General features: G+C 37.3%; 1 protein-coding gene across 1 annotated transcript in view; it reads left to right on the plus strand.

Annotated features, from left to right (window-relative positions):
• Positions 1–20,602, plus strand: part of EXOC4 (exocyst complex component 4) — an 826,169-nt gene that overhangs the window by 276,923 nt on the left and 528,644 nt on the right. The window lies entirely within an intron of this gene.

Below are 20,602 nucleotides of genomic sequence, written 5' to 3' on the forward strand. Positions count from 1 at the left end.
CTGGAGATTACAGTCTAGCAGGGGAAATGTATATTAAGCAAATTCACACAAATAGTTGTTAAGTTGTGATAACTGCTGTGAAAGGAAGGTATAGAGTGCTTTGAAAATGCACTGGTGCTGTGGCTCACACCTGTAATCCCAGCACTTTGGGAGGCCGAGGCAGGTGGATCACCTGAGGGAGGGCAGGAGTTCGAGACCAGCCTGGTCAACATGGGGAAACCCTGTCTCTGTTAAAAATATAAAAATTAGCCAGGCATGGTGGCACGTGCCTATGATCCCAGCTACTCAGGAACTGAGGCAGTAGAATTGCTAGAACCCAGGAGGAGGAGGTTGCAGTGAGCTGAGATTGTGCCACTGCACTCCAGCCTGGGCGATAGAGCAAGACTCTGTCTCAAAAAAACAAAAAAAGAAAGAAAAAAGAAAATGCATAGTACAAGATCTAGCCTAGTCTATAGAGTCAGAAATCTTCTCTGGGGAAGATCTCTGAAGGATCCTAACATCAGGGAGATGGAGCAGAGGCAAGAAAGGGAATGCCAAACCTAGGGAAGATAGTTGTGAAGGCTCCCAGTGAGGAAGAAGATCAATGTGCACAAGACATTCAAAGAAGTTAGTGTAGTGAGGGAGAGCTTAGCTCAAAAACAAACAAACAAACAAACAAACAAACAAACTGGACAGTTAACTGAGTGTAGGTCATGCTGCGCTGTGGTTAAGCGTGGTCTTAGTCATCTGATTTTTGGCAAGTTACTCTTTCTAAGCCTCAATCTGTTACATTAAGGTTGATCATTCTCATCCTCAGGGAAGCAGTTAAAATGGAAAATAAATTATATGAAACTGGCCATATACACACATACAGGTATGTATATGAACACACCTGTAATCCCAGCACCTTGGGAGGTCGAGTCAGGCAGATAGATCCCTTGAGTCCAGAAGTTCGAGACCAGTCTGGCCAATGTGGCAAAACCCCGTCTCTACTGAAAATACAAAACTAGCTGGGCATGGTGGCGTGCACCTATAGTTTCAGCTACTTGGGAGGCTGAGGCAGGAGAATCACTTGAACCCGGGAGGCGGAGGCTGCAGTGAGCCAAGATTGCACCACTGCACTCCAGCCTGGGCAATAGAGCAAGACTCCATCTCAAAAAAATATATAAATAAATAAAGTATATGAAACTTTTAACTGTATGTTTGGTATTTTTAAATTTTTATTTATTTACCTATTTTTGAGACTTACTGGGTTATGAGACTGGCTAATTTTTGTATTTTTGGTAGAGACAAGGTTTTACCACATTGCCCAGGCTGGTCTCAAACTCCTGAACTCAAGCGATCCATTACCTTGGCTTCCAAAAGTGCTGGGATTACAGGCACAAGCCACCACACCCGGCTTGATATTATTTTTATCATCAAAAGTTTCACCTGTTTTCTAGGAAAAGCATTCTAAGATATTTTACGTATTTTTCTGTCTTTTTGAACATAATATTTTAAACATGATACACTTTTTTATTGATAACTTCAGGTTGTCATTATCAGCTCCAAACAGCATACTATACTAAAGTTTCAGTCTGATTGTCCTTGATGTCAGTGATCCAGCATCCTATCTTTTTGTGTTCTTGGGTCTGATTTGTATTTAATTTGTTATTTATTTGTTTCAGGCATTTTCTTCCTGCTCATAGCTTACTGTCTTCTAGTAGTCTTTGTTTCCTTCTTTCTTTTGGAGTTAGAAATCGGATATAAGAATGTGTTGCTATGTGTAAAGTAAAAGTAAATAGACCTGAGGTGAGTAATAAGGTTTGTGAAATTTTAACATCTGTCTTGTCCCATGAGAGGCCATTTTTGTTTACTTTCAGTTCTTGGTTATTATGAAGATTCATGAAATTGCTGGATATGTGAGCTGTATCTGCTCTTCAATTTGCTGGACAGTAATTGGACAGAGGAGAAAATTGGCTGTTCCATTGGGTAGTGTTTTCCTAGCACATTGTGGCTGGCTGGCTCAGGGCGCTATATAATGCTTATTAATTTATGTATGTAGCGTGATACTTAACATTTATTGTTGGTTATATGCAGACATTGTTCTAGGTGCTTTACATGTATTAATGGCATTGATAAAATTTTGTTTCTATTATGTAATCAATTTGATTAATTTAGTTCTAATATCCATCTTGTTGGAACATCTTTTTTTCTTTTGAGACGGGAGTCTCGCTCTGTCGCCCAGGCTGGAGTGCAGTGACGCAATCTTGGCTCACTGCAAACTCCACCTCTTGGGTTCAAGGGATTCTCCTCCCTCGGCCTTCTGAGTAGCTGGGACTACAGGCGCGTGCCACTGTGCCTGGCTAATTTTGTATTTTTAGTACAGACGGAGTTTCACCATGTTAGCCAGGATGGTCTCGATCTCCTGACCTCATGATCTGCCTCTCTTGGCCTTCCAAAGTGCTGGGATTACAGGCGTGAGCCACTGCACACGGCCTGGAACATCTTTATACTTAAAACAAGTAACTTTCTTTTTATCCATGTAATTTCTGATAAATCCACTCCTGGAATGAATGTTCTAGAAAATTTGGCAAACAGGTGCCTTTGAGCAGCATCAGATAACCCCTTCAGTATCTAAATGATTGATGAGAGACTCCTTAATCTAGATGTAGAGACTTTCCATACAGGCAGCAAGACGCACCAAAGTTCTTAAAAGGAGACTAATGAAAATATAAACATTTGTGAAGAAGAATAGGTTAATGTTTTTTGAGTCGATTACATGGCAAGGAAAGCCCAAGAAAAATCTGGACCCTGTAGGAGAATGTGAATTATTTTTGATCCAGTACTTTATGCTCATTACTATGATAAATGATATCATTTCATATAAGGGCATTTTAATCTGATGCATTAGACTAAGGAGAGTCAATGTTTTTGTTGCTACCACCACTTTAGTCTTTATTATTAATGAGAAGCTCAGATTGATAAAGTTATATTAAACTATAGTTCTTAATATATTAATGTCAAAATAACAAATTTTTAGAGCACTTTTTTGTATACATCTCTACAAGATAGTTTATTTTGTTTACTAGCTGCTCAACTTTTTTATATGTGTGGAATATGGATTTACTTGATTATTTACTGTATTACTGATTTATTTACTGTTATACTGAGAGAGGGATAAAGAACTGGACCAACATTGTTTGTGCAATTAGTTAATGCTGATGCACGGTGCAGTATATTGCAAGAACTTCAGGACATACTTTTTTAGGTGGGTTTGTAAAACCTTTATAGCTTCCAACCATGGAGGTTACTCCAATCAGTAGCCCAAGTGTGTATACACACACACACACACACAATTATATATTACACATATATAATTATATGTGTAATTATATATAAATACATGCACATATATACACATACACATGTGTATATATGTACACACACGTGTATTTTACATACATATATAAATATATATATATAGAGAGAGAGAGAGAGCTTGAGAGAGACTGTTTCATTCTGTTGCCCAGGCTGGACAACATTGTAGAATGTCACTACAAGGTCATAGCTTACTGCAGGGTGGAATTCCTGGGCTCAAGTGATCCTCACACCTGAGCCTTCCCAGTAGCTAGGTCTATAGGCAGGTTCCAGCATGTCTGGCTAATTTTCAAATTTTTTGTAGTGACAAGGTTTTGCTACATTGCCTAGGCTGGTCTCAAACTCCTGGCCTCAAACGATTCTCCTGCCTTGGCCTCCCAAAGTGCCTGAATTCCAGGGGTGAGCCAAAGTTCCTGACCAGCACTTTTTTAAAAAATCAAATCAAGTTTTTACAGAAGTAAAAACAGATGCTTCACTATAGCCAGAACGTCTCTTCTTACAGTTTATAGTCATTATCAAAATTGTGTACAAATGTATTGAAGAGCTTTATTGTCTGTAATTGTGGTTTCATCAATCTGAATAGAAAATTTGTTATCTAGTTGCTCTTCAATGTTAATTAACTTATTAGCTATATACTGCGAATTGAACCATTGCTCAATGGCAGTGCTTTATGATACTGGAAGAATATCGATGCATCACTATTGAAATTACAGTCTCTGAGGTGGGTAATATGACAGTCTTAGCAACTATATCACCACTACAAGGTTTGGGGGACTTTTTTGTTTTGTTATTTTCCTTTTACATTTTAAAAAGAAGCTGTATGGAAATACTTACCATACTATTCACAATCCATACTATTCACCCATTTCATATGTATAATTTAGTGGTTTTTAGGATGTTCACAAAGTATATAACCACACCACAGTCAATTTAAGGACATTTACGTCATCGTCAAGAGAATTTCTGTACCTGTTAACAGTCACTGTCTCTTCTTTCTTTTCTCCTCTAATCCTAGGCAGACAAAAATTATTCTGTCTCTAAAAAATTGTCTTTTCTGGACATTTCATGTAGTGGAATCTTATAAGATGTGGTCTTTTGTGACTGGCTTCTTTCACTTAGGTTTTCAAGTTTATGCATGTGTGGCATTGGTCTCTACTTCATTGCTGAATACTATTCTGTTGTATGGACATTTTATATATCTTTTCATGAACTGTTGATGGACATTTGTGTTTTTTCCAATTTTTGGGTACTATGAATAACATTCATGTGCAGGATTTTATATGCACATGTTTTCATCCTGCTTGGGTAAACACCTAGAAGTGGAAAAGTCTGGATCATATGGTCATTCGGGGTTTATTCTTTTGGGAAACTAACAAGCTAGCTGCTCATTTTTTTTTACAGAATTTATACCATTTATTTACAGTAGAAAACATTCAATTAAAATATTTTTGCTTTAGGCCATCATCTTCAAGGTGAGTTGTTTATTCTTCCCTCTTTGATGTGCGAACTTGTCCATTTGTGATGTAGATTAGTCATCACATCACAAATAGTACATGTAAATACACCATTTATGCACATCCACCTAAATCTATTCTTTCTAAAATGTATGTATCTATTTAAGTATCCTTCTGATGAACCAAGGGACATAAGTATGCCATAACCATAATGATATTGATACTAATTTGGACAATGAGAGTAAATGGGTCTTTCACAGAGCAAAAGGAATTCTATACGTTTATTTAAAAGACAATTATTTGATTTGTAAAAATAATATCAAGACAGTTGGAAGACATGTTTGAAACTGCATAGGAGGCAGTGTGATTAATAGAAAATATAGGGTTGGGAAGGAGGATTAGTTATGGCAGTTCCACAATGAGTCTGGAGAGAGGGTTTAAAGGCAGTGTGCAGGGAATAACAGAAAAATCAAGAAAAAGGTAGTGCCTGCTATTATCAATTGTCTGTTCAGATGACAAAATGAAACCTACAAATCTATTAATCATTTGAAGATATTAACAAAGATAATATATAAGTTTTGTTCTCTTGAGTTCCTTACCCCGCTCCTTGTGTGTTAGCTCATTTTCATGCTGCTGATAAAGACATACCTGAGACTGGGCAATTTACAAAACAAAGAGATTTAATGGACTCATAGTTCCACCTGGCTGGGGAGGCCTCACAATCATGGCTGAAGGTGAAAGGCACATCTCACATGGCCACAGATGAGAGAAGAGAGCTTGTGCAGGGAAACTGCCCTTTATGAAACCATCAGATCTTGCGAGACTTATTCACTATCATAAGAATAGCACAGGGAAGACCCGCCTCCATGATTCAATTACTTCCCACTGGATTCTTCCCAAAACACGTGGTAATTGTGGGAGCTACAAGTCAAGGTGAGTTTGCAGATGAAGTTCCCAGTGTAAAGCAGACCACCAGATCAATGGAAATGAATACACATCTCAGTTTCTATAGGAACCTACTGTATATGATCATTCAGTGTGGAAAGGATGTAGTCAGTAAATAGTGCTACAGAAATTTGGAAAAATCTCACAGATAATGTGTGGTTTAATTCACGTCACATCTGACAAAATTAATTACAGATAGCTAAGTAGTAAAATATAACAAATGACACGAAAAACTAGAAGGTAAAAGTAAATATTTAATGTTTGGATATACAAATACTTCTTGCGTAATAATAATAAAAGAACTTTAAGAGGAAATGATAACTTAATATTGCCACATAAAAATGTAAAACTTTTTATAATCCAAACATATAAAATTAGAAGCCAAAAAATTTAGTTGAATAATGTTGCCAAAAATATGACAGAAAGGCTAAAGTTCTTACCAGATAAAATCCTCTTTTGGGTGAAAACCTGAGGATGTATCTTATTCCTGTTCTTGCCACATTATTTTATAATTACTGTTTTTGTATCAGTCTCACTTGGGGTGGGATATGTATGTGTGTGTACCTTTCACATCTTGGTATTTTCAGGGACAAACACAAAGTCTAGTCCAGAAGGCATTTTGTAAATGTCTGAGTATGAACAAATTGGATTCTGGGTCTATTATTTTACTGTGGTCTGAAATGCTGACAAATGCATTTGTCAGTCGATGAAGCAGATTTGAGAAGGGGGTAGAAAAATGTTCAGTTAAGTTACTGTGTAAATGCAGCATACGTTAACTTTCTTGGTGCAAAATATTTTAAAATATGAAATATACGTTTCAGTAAAATATTAGGTGGCTATTGAAGTCACATTACAAAATGCAACTACCACACATTGTTTATATGAATCAATTACAGGGAGATCTTTCTGGTGCCGTTTTTAATTTTCCCCCCTTCCAGTTGCTGAAGCTCTACCTTAATTCCTCCTGTCTTAATTTTCCCACCCCTATTCTCTTTACCTCTTTTTTTCTCTATTCTCCCTTTCTTTCTTTTCCTTTCTCTGTTGCCTTCCCCACAACAGCTCAGTGAAAGAGTGAAGTTTTTGAGTTTCATTTATGCCTTTGCCTGTTTTGCCATAAAAATCAACCAAGGATGCTTTCATATAGCACCAGTATGATGAGGGAAATAAGCTTTCACTGCAGAATGATTACTGTTGGTGATGATGTATAAAATAAAGGGAAGGATGTTATGTGGACTGTTGACCCTTCAGGGCTTATAAGTCCACATTACGTGGTCTGGATGGTAAACTGAGTGAGTTTAATATTAGCTACTGGGAATAACAGTGTTTATAAATTTTCAAAATGACATTTGTATCAGTCAGGCTTTAGCTTTTATTGTATTGAATACACTTACTATATTTTAATATTTTTCTAGAGCTGCTTTATGCTGTGGGAAACACTAGTTGGCAATTGAAAACCCTAGACATTAGATGATTTTTATTTTACATTATCTTTTGTATTAGTCGTGATTATAATTTTCTGTTTGTAAGTCACTTCCCCAAAGCACAGGAGAAAAAAACAGATTTTTCTTCCATGATTTTCTCACTGAGGTTAATTTGTCTTATCTACCTAAAAATACCTTTTTTTAAACAATAAAAGTGGCTCTATCTAAGGCTGTTACTTTATAAAATCAGAAAGTATTTATTTGTTAACACTTATTTATTTCTGTAGCCTTTGAAATTTGTATTCTCCCCCAATGTATTTTAGCAAAATGGGAGAAATGAAGGATAACGTAGTTATTCTTAATATTGTTTTAATACCCTTCAAACTGGATATTAAAACAATCACAACCTCGTGTCTTTATAATCATCAGGTATGCTTGGATCTCTCTATAAGAGATATGCTTGAAATAATAGTTTATAAGCCAGATACACTCAAAGTGCTAAGGAACAGCTCACTGTTGAAAGATATAGTAAGAATTGAAAGGTATATATACTCTTTATTTTCAGATGAGATCACACGTATTCCAAACACCCGTGACCATACTTTGGAAAAACATGACAGTAAACTACGACTTCAGTGTTACATGGACTTCCCCAAACTAATTTATAGGAAACTAGTAACCATTAATATACTTAAATCCTTACGGAATTTAAAATATAGAGTCTGCTTTAACAGAACTAGCTGGTTATCTTCCATTTATTCTATGAGATTCTGAGCTTTAAACTTTTCTTTCTGGTCTGATCTTTTATTCTAAAATATCCTAAAAGTGAGTAGTCTCAAGCAATATGAAGCTGTGGTCACCTCGTACCCATTAGCTAGAATTTTAACTGAGGGCAAATAATGGTTATCATTATACTATAGCTTTCAATGTATTTCTTACTGGCATCAGGCAACAGCAAACACTAGGTGGTGTGTTAAATGCCAGTGGTCAACTTGACTTGGTTTGGAAATGAAGTATTGCCCATGCCCTTCACATGGGCTCGTACATGGTAAGAGTTAAAAACAAACCAGTTGGTCATGGTTTTTATATGGTCATATCAGAGATTCTTGGGAATGTAGGCTTCCATTTCATTCAAGTCACCCACAGAATGAAAGCATTTTAAATCTTGTGTATGCAAAAATCTTTCAAAGGGATATTTCTGAGACAGATTTTGTGCATTTAAAATGCTCTTCAACTAGAGGGAAAAAAAAAACCCTCTCTTCGAACAAAGAATTTTCTGTTTTCCATACTACTCTGTGCCGTATGCCATCCCGGTTTTTTAAAAATCTGCACACACAATTATGATTCAGTTGAAAACAAAGATAGTACCAGTATAATTGTGCCCAATGAGCCCAAAATATTAAACTTTTATTTTCAAGTTTGGCTTTCATCACTCCCTCCCCCAATGCGCTATATATGATAATATATTATTTGTTATTCAGAAAAGGAAGAGTTCCATACAAAATGAATGACTTCAATTGCCTTATAAATAAAACATGGATAAATGTCTTGGTAAAATAAATTAAAGGAGCATTTGTATTTGATCACTCCATCATATTACTGTCTTTATCTACAAGCGGAAGAAGCTGTTGTGTATTTCCTGAAATTCATTATGTGCAAAGTCTATAATGGAGAAAAATCACTACTAAGTTATGGCTGAAACTCAAACAAATAACACGTATTATGCATCTCAGAGAGACTCAAACACATTAAAGGCACATTATCTTTTCTGAGAAAAGATAATGAAGGTCCACACCTGTAGTTTAGGGGTTTGTTTGTATATTTGTTTTGGAAGAGGTTTAACTAGCTTTATGACTGGTATTCAACTCCACTTTCACTTCTTACAATTTACTAAAATGTTTGAAGAGGACAAATATTGATGAAATACTTTTGCTGATTTTGATTTATAAACAGGAGTCATGAAATAAATAACTCACATCCAGTTTTAAAAAAAAACTGAACCCACACCATTATTATTATATTGTTAAAGTTACAAACATATATATAAAATAGAACTGAAATAGGGCTGGGCGTGGTGGCTCACACCTGTAAACCCAGCACTTTGGGAGACCGAGGCAGGCGGACCACAAGGTCAGCAGATCGAGACCATCCTGGCTAACATGGTGAAACCACGTCTCTACTAAAAATACAAAAAAATTAGCCAGGCGTGGTGGCACACGCCTGTAGTCCCAGCTACTCCGGAGGCTGAGGCAGGAGAATCGCTTGAACCCAGGAGGCAGAGGTTGCAGTGAGCCAAGATTGCGCCACTGCACTCCAGCCTGCTGACAGAGCGAGACCCCGTCTCAAAAACAAAACAAAACAAAAACAAAAAGTAGATATAGATGATAATATTAAAGGGGGCAAAGTTACAGAGGGACAATAACCTTAATACCACCCCTGTTAACTGGATTTTTCTTACATCAAACTGTAGTTCTTTTAAAATAATGTGTATTTAGCCAGGCCCAGTGATTCATGCCTGTAATCCCAGCACTTTGGGAGGCTGAGGTGGGTGGACCACCTGAGGTCAGGAGTTTGAGACCAGCCTGGCCAACATGGTGAAACCCTGTCTGTACTGAAAATACAAAAATTAGCTGAGCATGGTATTGGGGGCCTGTAATCCCAGCTGCTTGGGAGGCTGAGGTAGGAGAATCGTGTGAACCTGGGAGGCAGAGGTTGCAGTGAGCTGAGATCGCACCACTGCACTCTAGCCTGGGCTACAGGAATGAAATTCCATCTCCAAAAAATAAAATAAAATAAATAAATATATGTATTTCAGTCATCCAGTTGATGGGCCTTCTATGTTGGTTAACTAAAGACTAGAGCATACGGTTAGAAACTTTTATCTGATTTATCCGAACATGGGATCTTCCTATGGTAAGTCTGCTGTTACTACACTCTGAGCAATACATAAAGGAATAATAATAAAAAAATTTTGATTAAAAACTAGTTAGAATAGATTTCAAGTTGTGTAGAAGAGAAAAATTGTGTTTAGTTATAACAGTAGGTTTCAGTTCATTTTGTGATGCATGGAAAATTTGAATTACATTCAAAAAATGGCTGCAGTTGAAAGAGTTCTGTTCAGTAGGCCACTATATGAAGCCCTACAAAACAGTCATCAGTATTCCCAAATAAAATACAACATTGATCTTCAAGAATCATTCTTGTTTTTAGCCAAAACTGTGTGTGAGGGTGTGATATAGTGGGGAGATATTTACTGTTCATACTCACTTCCTTTTTGTACTTGGTCAGACATCTTTGAATGTGTCAGTCATTCTTGAACTTTGTTTGCATCAGAATCACCTGGAGGGCTTGTTAAAACACAGACTGCGGGGTACCATCCCCAGATTTCTGATTCATTACGTCAAGAGTGGGACCCAATGATGTGCATTTCTAATTACCACACTTTGATAACCACTATATTGTCCATTTAATTTTTCCTAGCAGTAGTGAAGACTCACCTGATGATCTTTGGCTTAATGACAGATGGTATCTATGTGACATGATAGAACACCTCACCGTATTAAAAACAAGAGGGAGCAGTTTCACAGTTGAAAGAAGGTGTATAATAAAACTAAATGGAGCTCTGAGCCTTGATCTCAGGAACATTCAAAGTCCTTTAGATTGGAGAGAGATTTCCTTATAGTCTTAGGAAATACAGGGGTCAATGAGATGTTAATATTTTTAATTGTCTGTGAAAGTTCTGATTTTACAAATAAACTTGAGTTCGGCATCAGTGGTTGTGATTTTTGAATTTGGCAGTAGTGATTCCTTGATAGGAACTATAGAGATCTACAGCTGTATATATTCTTTCTGGTGGCTGATCATTGTATTCTCTTCAGATTGTTGTCACTGTCAGTTGGTTTCTGCAAGCCTAAATCAGGAAGAGCCTTTCAAATTATCTTCTATGGCCTTTTATATGTTGATTCATTCAGATACCGAGTGACCATGTAATATTTTAAGTCAGCCAGGACATGTGAAAGTGCTCAGAGTGAGAGAGTATATGAGTACTCCCCGTATCACCTGCTTAATTTTCTATAAACCCAGAACTGCTCTAAAATTTAAAGTCAATTAATTTAAAAAAAAAAAGTACTCAGAGCCAACACATTTGTCTGAACAAAAGAAGAGATGAGAAAATGTACATAAGTTTGGAGAAGAAAGATCCTGAATGTGCAAGAGTTTTTTTCTTCTTCTTCTTAAATCTCTGTTCATTTATACATCCAAACATCAACAGATGTATGATTTAACATTTGCCCTGCACCTCTGGCTCTAGGGACCATGGAGTTTTGTATATGGATACTCCGCTGCAGTGAACTCTGTCATTGTTCTGAACAGCTGGGAATGGAATATAGCTCATTAAGACAGGAGATGTTATCCAAGCCTCCCCTGGCATCCTGAAGAGTAGTGAATATGTTGTGCTTCCTGAGATCTAAAGTATCCATTTCATTACCACCTAGTGTTCTCTTCCTTTTATTGAAAAACTCTATTGGCCCCATTGCCTCTTTGAATGATGTGCACAGTTTATGCCAGCTGTTCCTTTTCTTAATCCTTTCTCCTTCTTCTTTGCCTTTTTATTATATTTATGGTATGTGCTGTGCCTTGTATTTAAAAAAATAAAACCCTAGTGTAATTAGTACATACCACTTGTTTATGTAACCAGAAGAATATTAAGGACAGATTTTCACAATAAACCCCTGTCATTCAGACATCCCTGCTCCCTTTGGTATAAAAAGCAACTTTGCTGGAGAGAGGATTGCAAGTTTAAGTTTCTCATACTTATCAGGCAAGGGAGCTTATGAGTTTTTATTTTGTATCAGGTGCTTAGTCCTATTACTCCATTTGATTGTAGCAATAAATCTATGAGACATAAAGATATAGGAATTATTATCTCATTTTGTAGATGGGGCCCTAAACATCAGAAAGATCTAAAACCCAATTAGTAAATTGTGAAGCAGGGATTCATATCTGTGTCTTTCTGGCTCCGTCATCTCTCTGTACTATTTATACAACCTTTTGCTGAGTTACATATAAATTTAGATGTCTGTATTCATTTTTTATGTGACATCATTGTTTGCTTATGTGGCATGATTATTTAGGACAAAAGAAAGATAAGAGGAACCATGTTAAAAATATCACTTTTATCCGAAGATTCAGATTTATATCTAGGTCATCTTTTTTCTATTTGGAGAGTTATTCAGGCTTTGCAAATGAAATAGGCAGGGATGTTCAGGAATAGCAACCCGCCAGGTGCTTTCTTTGTAACTGGAGAGAAGAAAATATTAACCTCTCCACTAATGTGTATTGGGAGCTTACTAAGTGCCAGGCACATACATGCGTTATTTTATTTAATCCTCTAGGTGGTGTAAGAGTAGATGTAGAAAATGAGGTCCAAAGCATTTAAATAATATGCCCAAGGTCACATAGCCTGCAAGCATACAGCTGGGGCTAGCACTGCCATCTGATTCCAGAGCTCGAGCTCTCAATCACTACGCTACACTGCCAAGGAATGGCAGTTTAAGAGGTGGAAGTGGTGTGACATAGTCACCTAGAAAAAGAGAGGTAAGTTATTTGAACACCTGGACATTTTCTTTTTCCATCAAACAGGAAGAAATATTGAGAAAATGGATATACAATCATGCATCACTTAATGATGGAGACACACTCCCAGAAGTGTGTTACTAGTCAATTTCGTAGTTGTGCAAACATCATAGAGTGCACTTACACAAATCCAGTTGGCATAGCCTACTACACACGTAGGCTACATGGTTTGGCCTGTTGCTCCTAGACTACACACCTGTACAGCATGTTACTGTACTGAATAGGGTCTTTGTAACATAGTGGTATTTGTGTATATAAACATAGAAAAGGTACAGTAAAAATACCATAATCCCATGGAGCCATCATTGTATATACAGTGTGATGTTGATGGAAATGTTGTTATGAGGCATACAACTATACATTTATCCATCCTCAAATGCTAATCTCCTAAAGAGAAATGAAAGCACAGGTAGAGTTACTTGGCAACTTTTTATTAATTCAAGAAAGTTAGTTATGTGATTTCTAAATCACTCTTGTTGGATACAAGTGGAATCTAGGGGTTCTGAGAGTAAAAAAGGAAAGTTAAAGCAGTGGCAGAGAAAGGCTAGATGGGTTTGGCACATATTCAGCTTTGTCAAAGGGAATATGAAGGATTCCAGTTCACTTTACATGCCAAGGCATCTGCGATGATGGAGAGAGTGATGTCACATGCTTTGGGAAATTAACTGCATAACCTTGAATGTAGTCAAGGGGCTTATCCTACTCTTTTTTTCTAGTTAAAGTGTCTCTAAGGTTGGCCTTTCTGACATCATGGCCAGACTCATAGAGGCAGGACTTAATGGAAGCTAAAATCATTAGTATACATATACATACAAATACTTCTTAAGATACGTATTTTCTGTAAGGAATCCAAACTGTAGGAAAAGGATAAAATGAAGTTTTTAGTAAGGAATATATTTTAATGGAAATAATATTATAGTACCCATTATTATTCATTTCCTTTAAAATATAGATGATATTATCTTTATAAGAGATGGTGTCTTTATTTTATTGACTATAAATGTACTTGTGAAATCTTTCCTAAGTTAACTCTTGAAACACAGATTATAACACTGCTATTGCACAGAACCCAACCATCCATGTTGCAGAGTGTCTGTGCTGCTTTAATTAGTTCTGATATAATAAACCATTTCATGTTTAGCAGTTTAGATTTATAATATGGTCTAGTTGGCTTCTAACTACAGATCATTGACTGAATTTATATCTAATTTTAAAATTTCGACAAATAGGTGAAAACTGGAGGAGTGACGAAGGAATATTTTGATAAAACCAAGAAAGACTTGTCTTTAGTCAGGGACTGTGGCACTACCACTTATTTCAGACCCAGGCAAGACTTGCGAGCAGATTTACCAAAGTCAGGGTTCAAAATTAGGAAGAAAAAAGACATGAGAAAAGTTCTTCATATGTGAAAAGTATAGTAGTCCTTAGGTACATAAATCCTCCTTGGATTTGTGATTGAGAATTCAGTTGTACTGCTTCTTTGCAGTGAACCTTACTTTTAATAATGTGATAGCTTTTTTATTTTCAAAAAATCTTCCTTTAGAATTGTTTTTAGAAATTAGTTTTGGGGACTAGAGGCCTGGTAGACCTACAAGCACAGATTGAATATCCCATATCCAAAATGCTTTGGACCGAAAGCGTTTGGGATTTGGACTTTTTCAGATTCTGGAATATTTGCGTATACATAATGAGATACCTTGGGAGTGGAACCCAAGTCTAAACATGAAATTCATTTGTTTTTATATATGTAGCCTGAAGAAAGTTTTATACAATATTTTAAGTAATTTTATACATGAAATGAGGTTTATGTTAAGTACTTGTATAGAATTTTCTACTTGTGGTGTCGTAATGATGCTCAAAAAGTTTTGGATTTTGGAGCACTTTAGATTTTGAGTTTTTTGATAAGGAATGTTCAGCCTGTACCCAATACTTACTATTTCTAATGTTGGCAAAGCCAGTAATTCCAAAAATATTCTAAACCTCTTCTTTCTTCATTAGCTTGAACTTAACTCTTTTATTTTCATTCATCAATATATGACCCATCATTTAGCAATATTTTAGAAACATAAAAGGAAGGATGGGCCCCAAAAGACAAGAATTATAATAAATTTCTTCAGTGAAACTCGTCTTAGGAAATGAGTATTAATTGCACTCTTCCACTGTAAACAGGAGCAGAGTAACCACACCCATCAAGAGTTGGTGCTTAGTTTTATAGGTAATTTGTTTTCCTGGGTGCCAAGTGCTTTTTATATATGGTGCTATGGGCATAACTTAATGCCAAGAAATGAAGCATAATGCTAAAAGAAAACATAGTTCTAGGAGAAAGTCTGCTTTTAATACCTGTTTCTTCTAGAAGTGAATAGGACTTTGGTGTGGGCAGTTTAAAAGTTGGCCACATCAGGTTTTAAGCTTGGAATCCGTGTTTGATTTTGAATCTTAGCCCAAGAAAAATAAATGTATTATTTTCTCCAATATAAATTTGTTTGGCGGTGTCAGTAATTGACTTATTTAGTAGCAATAAAGCAATTCAGATAATTTTAGAAAATTTACTTTTGAGGAAGAATTCTAATGAAGGATAATTTAAACAATTATGCATGAGAAATAACTATTTACTAAACAAGAAATAGGGTTACTGTAGATGGTTAGAGTTTGAAAGTAGAGATTTGCTTTGAATGTAGTTTTTTCTTTGAGATTTCAGGGTGAAAATTGCATGGCTGGAGCATGACCCAGAAACAGCCTTGTCATTGATTGCCACTGGGAATACAGTAATTGAAGATTTGCCTGTGTTGATTGACTTTCAGTATCTGATTACAGAAGCTCTGAGTAATGTATCTTGTTCTTTTATCTCCTTTGTTGCCTCCTTTCAGAAATACTTGTAAAATGTGTCTGGTTTATCTATAGATTTTTGGATTCTTAGAAGGCCACTTAACCATTTCTGTTAGTATTTAACAGTTCAATCAATTTGAATAGTAATGAAGAAAACCTGAATTAAAATGTACTAGGATTCTGAGATTGTTATTTCTGGTATATAATATACTTTTCTAATTTATTCTTTGTAGAACCTCATCTCTATAAATGTTTGTGTTGAAATGTTTTTTGGTCTTAAGTGATGGAATGACGGCCTATGCCAGGACATCGTAGCTTGTGGATGCCTACTCTTTTCAGATGACTTGGTGGTGCAGGTTAATATTTTGAGTAAATCTTTAGGAATTAAATTCAGTACTGTCAACAATGAGAATCTGGCCAGTTTATGTAGAGCTTAACAGAGGCAGAATGTATTAGTGGATTTTAGTTTTTTTTTAAAAAAGGGACATTGGTATCATACACTATTCTATACCTAGCTCTGGGGATAGCGTGTACAGTGTGGATTATTTAGGGTCCACTCCTGGCCACAGGTCTTCTGTGTTACCTTTAAAAAGCTATGGTAGTGCCACAGCTGACTGTGCCATCTCTGTATGGATTTTCTGTTTATTTGTTTTATAGAAACTATAGTATGATGTCAGAAACTGGCTGGATTAAGTACAGTATGTTGGAAAAGAGAAATGTGTTACCTGCTTGATGGGAGTACAGTTTGACTCTTCTGTTTCCCTGATGTGCTAATCTAATGATTTGGCCTTGATGGTAGGGGAGTAGCTGGTGAGAAAAAGGAAGGGAAGGAAGATGAGGTCATTGTCCTTGGATAAAAGATCTAACTTCAAGTCTTTGCAAATGACAAAATGGGAGAAGTTCACATGGCATTTGAGAGTACCTCTTCTAAATTACTCAGTTTAGGTCAGAGAATTTTGTTTCAGCTCACGTAAGAACTTGATTTGTTTCTAGTGTTCCCTGTGTTTTCATAATCAAACCGTAGCCTCTGCCTTTTGACGTTTTGTTTTGCTCAGCACTTTGGTTCCGTGTATTCATGTTTTTGTTGCCATTTTTGATTTAGTGTAGGATTTGATTAATGACTGCATACATTTTAAACGATGTCACATTGAAATGTACATTTGCTCACATTTATGTATAATCAGTAAACAGCTGTTTTTGTTCTTTCTGTTTCTGAGATGCATGTTTGGTTGTAGTTGTTTCCATTTTGTCCTAGGTTGAAGATCCTTAGCTAATTTCAGTCAGCCCTGAGCTGTCATTCCTGTTCATCACTGTCACATCAACATCGTTCCTGTTCATCACTGTCACATTAGCAGCAAATCTGAACTTGCTGATTAGTAAAGTGGATGGAAATCACAGCTCTGTGTGTGTCCAAATAGCTACTCATCAGCAAAGCTTGTGATGGGGCCTGATGGTTTAATGCAGGCCGTAATCAAGGGCTAGGAAATGTTTTCTCTGCAGTTTAACCTGGTAGTATTGAATTACATTAACATGTATATACACTTGCATACACATACACAGTAGTGTTACATCAGTGTTCAAAGTCGATCAGGCCAAATCAAACAGAAGAAGGAAATAGATTTTGAAGATGACTCTTGTGATTTTAGTCAGCAAACTTAAACAGCACATTTTCCTTTGGTCTCATTGATTTCCTCATATCCAGCTGAAGAACTGCTTGATTAATAATATACTGTCTTTGGTGACATGGACTGAAAAAGTATGGGGTAAATGGGGTGAATTTTATGTTTGGAGCTGTTATTATCCCATGTGGTATCTGTTGCTTACTTCTCAGTGGTACTTGTATAGATGTGTCAACAGATTTGAAGTTTTGTGCCTATGAGGCAGAATACTTAAAAGGTCATGAGAGTCATTACTTGGAGACGAGATGGGCCCTCATATTGTGCTCACAATATCTCTGCGTGAGCACATGGAACAACCATATTTTATTTTTTGAAAACAACTTTTTTGAGTGTCAAATGCTTACCGGTTGAGAGCCCACTGTAAAACTGAATGTCTTTGTGGCACTTGACTTTTGAGATGATGTTTTTATAATGCCTCATTGTGGGAGGTTAAGAGTCATTATCCTGATTTTACTCAGGAAGTTCTGAGCAGGTAAGTGACTCGTCCAAAGTTACCCTCCCCGTAAGTAAAAGCCAGACCTTGAATGCAGGCCTTCTGACTCCAGCTACAGTAATTTTGTCTTTCAGCCATTAACAGCTGCCTTGTTTATGTGGCTAACATGATGCTAGATAATTATGAGAAGAATTTCATTTAAAAGAATTTCTCATACCTGGAAATTTATAATCATACCTGAATGACCACAGCCGCGTGAATCCTAACTTCAGTCAAGATAAGCAGTAATATTGGAAATACTGTAGAAAGCAAGCATGGCATCACAGTGTCTACCAGCATTCTGTGGGAGGATTATAGGATTTGCATGCAGACCAAGGGCAGCCTGGGTAATCAGAGCTCTGATACTGTTTTATGGAAAGCAATTTAATGCATATTTTTAAAGCAATATCAACTCTTTTATATGATTAAAAATGGTTTCTAGCTTATACATTTTAATTTTCTTTTATAGATTTCAGCCCCGGAATTATACATATCTATCCTCCAAACGTGTCATTTTCTTCCTCTCAAGGCTAGTGGTACACGTTTAAGTATTTCCAGCATACGTTTTGTTGCTGTTATAAACTCGAATAAGCATCTTCATTTTCTTGCAAGATTTCTGTCACTATCGCATCATCTTTGTCTTTTCTGATGGCTCACATTAATGCAGGCAGTGCTAACACATTTGTTTCTTTTGTCTTTTATGACAGTCTGAGTTTTAAAACTTCACTTTTATTCTGAGTTTAGTAGTTTTTGTTCAGAAATAGAACTTTGAGGCAGCAGCATCAGGTAATGAAAAAAGTGTAGGCTTTTGAGACAAAGACCTGAATTTGGATTCTTGCTGTTCCACTTACTAGCTTTATTGAATTACTCAAATACTTCCAGTCACACCCAATCCTGTTAGTAAAATAGGGGTTAGTTGTGCTGTTGTGAGGATTTGATAGGGCAGCCTGAGAGAAATGCCTGCCATGGTCCCTTACTCAGAATAAATGTTCAACAAATTACAATTCTCCTTTATATGCAGTACTGTTTTTTTTTTTTTTTTTTTTTTTTTTTTGAGACGGAGTCTCGCTCTGTCGCCCAGGCTGGAGTGCAGTGGCCGGATCTCAGCTCACTGCAAGCTCCGCCTCCTGGGTTTAGCCATTCTCCCGCCTCAGCCTCCGTAGTAGCTGGGACTACAGGCGCCCGCCACCTCGCCCGGCTAGTTTTTTGTGTTTTTTTTTTAGTAGAGATGGGGTTTCACTGTGTTAGCCAGTATGGTCTCGATCTCCTGACCTCGTGATCTGCCCGTCTCGGCCTCCCAAAGTGCTGGGATTACAGGCTTGAGCCACCGCGCCCGGCCCATATGCAGTACTGTTTCTCATGCTTTTTAATTAGATATTTTGCTCCCTCTGGTCGCCTCTCCCTCCTCCTCTTTTTCTCCTTCTCTCTCAGTTTGCAGCCCCAAATTCTTATGAGATCACGCACATCCACTTTGAAGTTTACTTTGACCATGCTCTGATCATACGAATAGTTTCCAGCCAGACTTCTTCAAAATATTGCTGGTAGCAATTTTTATCACACTACTTTTTCCAGTGATATCCATTGTCTCCCCCGTTATCTATTTTATCTGTTCTTGTTTCCTTCTCTTTTGTCAGTCCATTTTTTTTTAAATTTTTTTTTGAGACGGAGTCTCGCTCTGTCACCCAGGCTGCTGGAGTGCAGTGGCATGATCTTGGCTCACTGCAAGCTCCGCCTCCCGGATTCACACCATCCTCCTGCCTCAGTTTCCTGAGTAGCTGAGACTACAGGCGCCTGCCACCACGCCTGGCTATTTTTTTGTATTTTTAGTAGAGACAGGGTTTCACCGTGTTCTCCAGGATGGTCTCGATCTCCTGACCTCGTGATCTACCCGCCTCGGCCTCCCAAAGTGCTGGGATTACAGGCATGAGCCACCGTGCCTGGCCTCTTTTCAGTCCTTTTTAAAGGCCTCCTTATCTAGTTGACGGGCTTCCTTTATCCTGGCTTTAGGAGTAGGTTTGGTTGTGAATAACAGAGACTCAGCATAATAGTGATATCACAAGACAGAACTTTATTTCTCACATAAAAGTGTGGGAGTCAAGTGCTTGTGTGGGGACTTTGATCTGCGAAGTCCTCAAGGACCCAGGCTCTTTCTATCTTAATGCTTCACCACATGCGTGCTCCATTCCTAAGGTCCCCTCCTGGTCCAAGGTGGATACTTGAACTCTTACTATTGTATCTACATATTAGGCAGCAGGAAGTAGACGGGGCAAAAGTAAGACATATCCTTCTCTTTGGAAGTTGCCCACACTGACTTCCTCTTACATTTGGCCAAAACTGTATTACATGACTATGTCTAGATACAGCAAAGACTCAGAAATGTATCCTGTTTCAATTATCCACATGCCTAAAAGAAGGAGATAATGGATATTTGAGGACAACTGGCAGTGTCTGCCTTGTTGGTATGTGTGAGATATGCCATATCCTTAGCCAAGGTTTCAGGAAACCAAATCCTCTAATTTCACACTGTAGATTTTTTTTTTTTTTTTTTTTTTTAGATGAAGTCTCACTCTGTCGCCCAAGCTGGAGTTCAGTGGCGTGATCTCAACTCACTGCAACCTCTGCCTCCGAGGCTCAAGTGATTCTCATGCCTCAGCCTCCTGGGTAGTTGGAATTACGGGCACCCCCCACCACATCTGACTAATTTTTTTGTATTTTTAGTAGAGATGGGGTTTCAGAATATTTATCAACCTGGTTTTGAACTCCTGACCTGAAGTGATCTGCCTGCCTTGGCCTCCCAAAGTGCTGGGATTACAGGCATGAACCACTGCGCCT

This window comes from Colobus angolensis, unplaced genomic scaffold (assembly GCF_000951035.1).
Source record: "Colobus angolensis palliatus isolate OR3802 unplaced genomic scaffold, Cang.pa_1.0 Scaffold2, whole genome shotgun sequence".
Lineage (NCBI taxonomy): Eukaryota > Metazoa > Chordata > Mammalia > Primates > Cercopithecidae > Colobus > Colobus angolensis.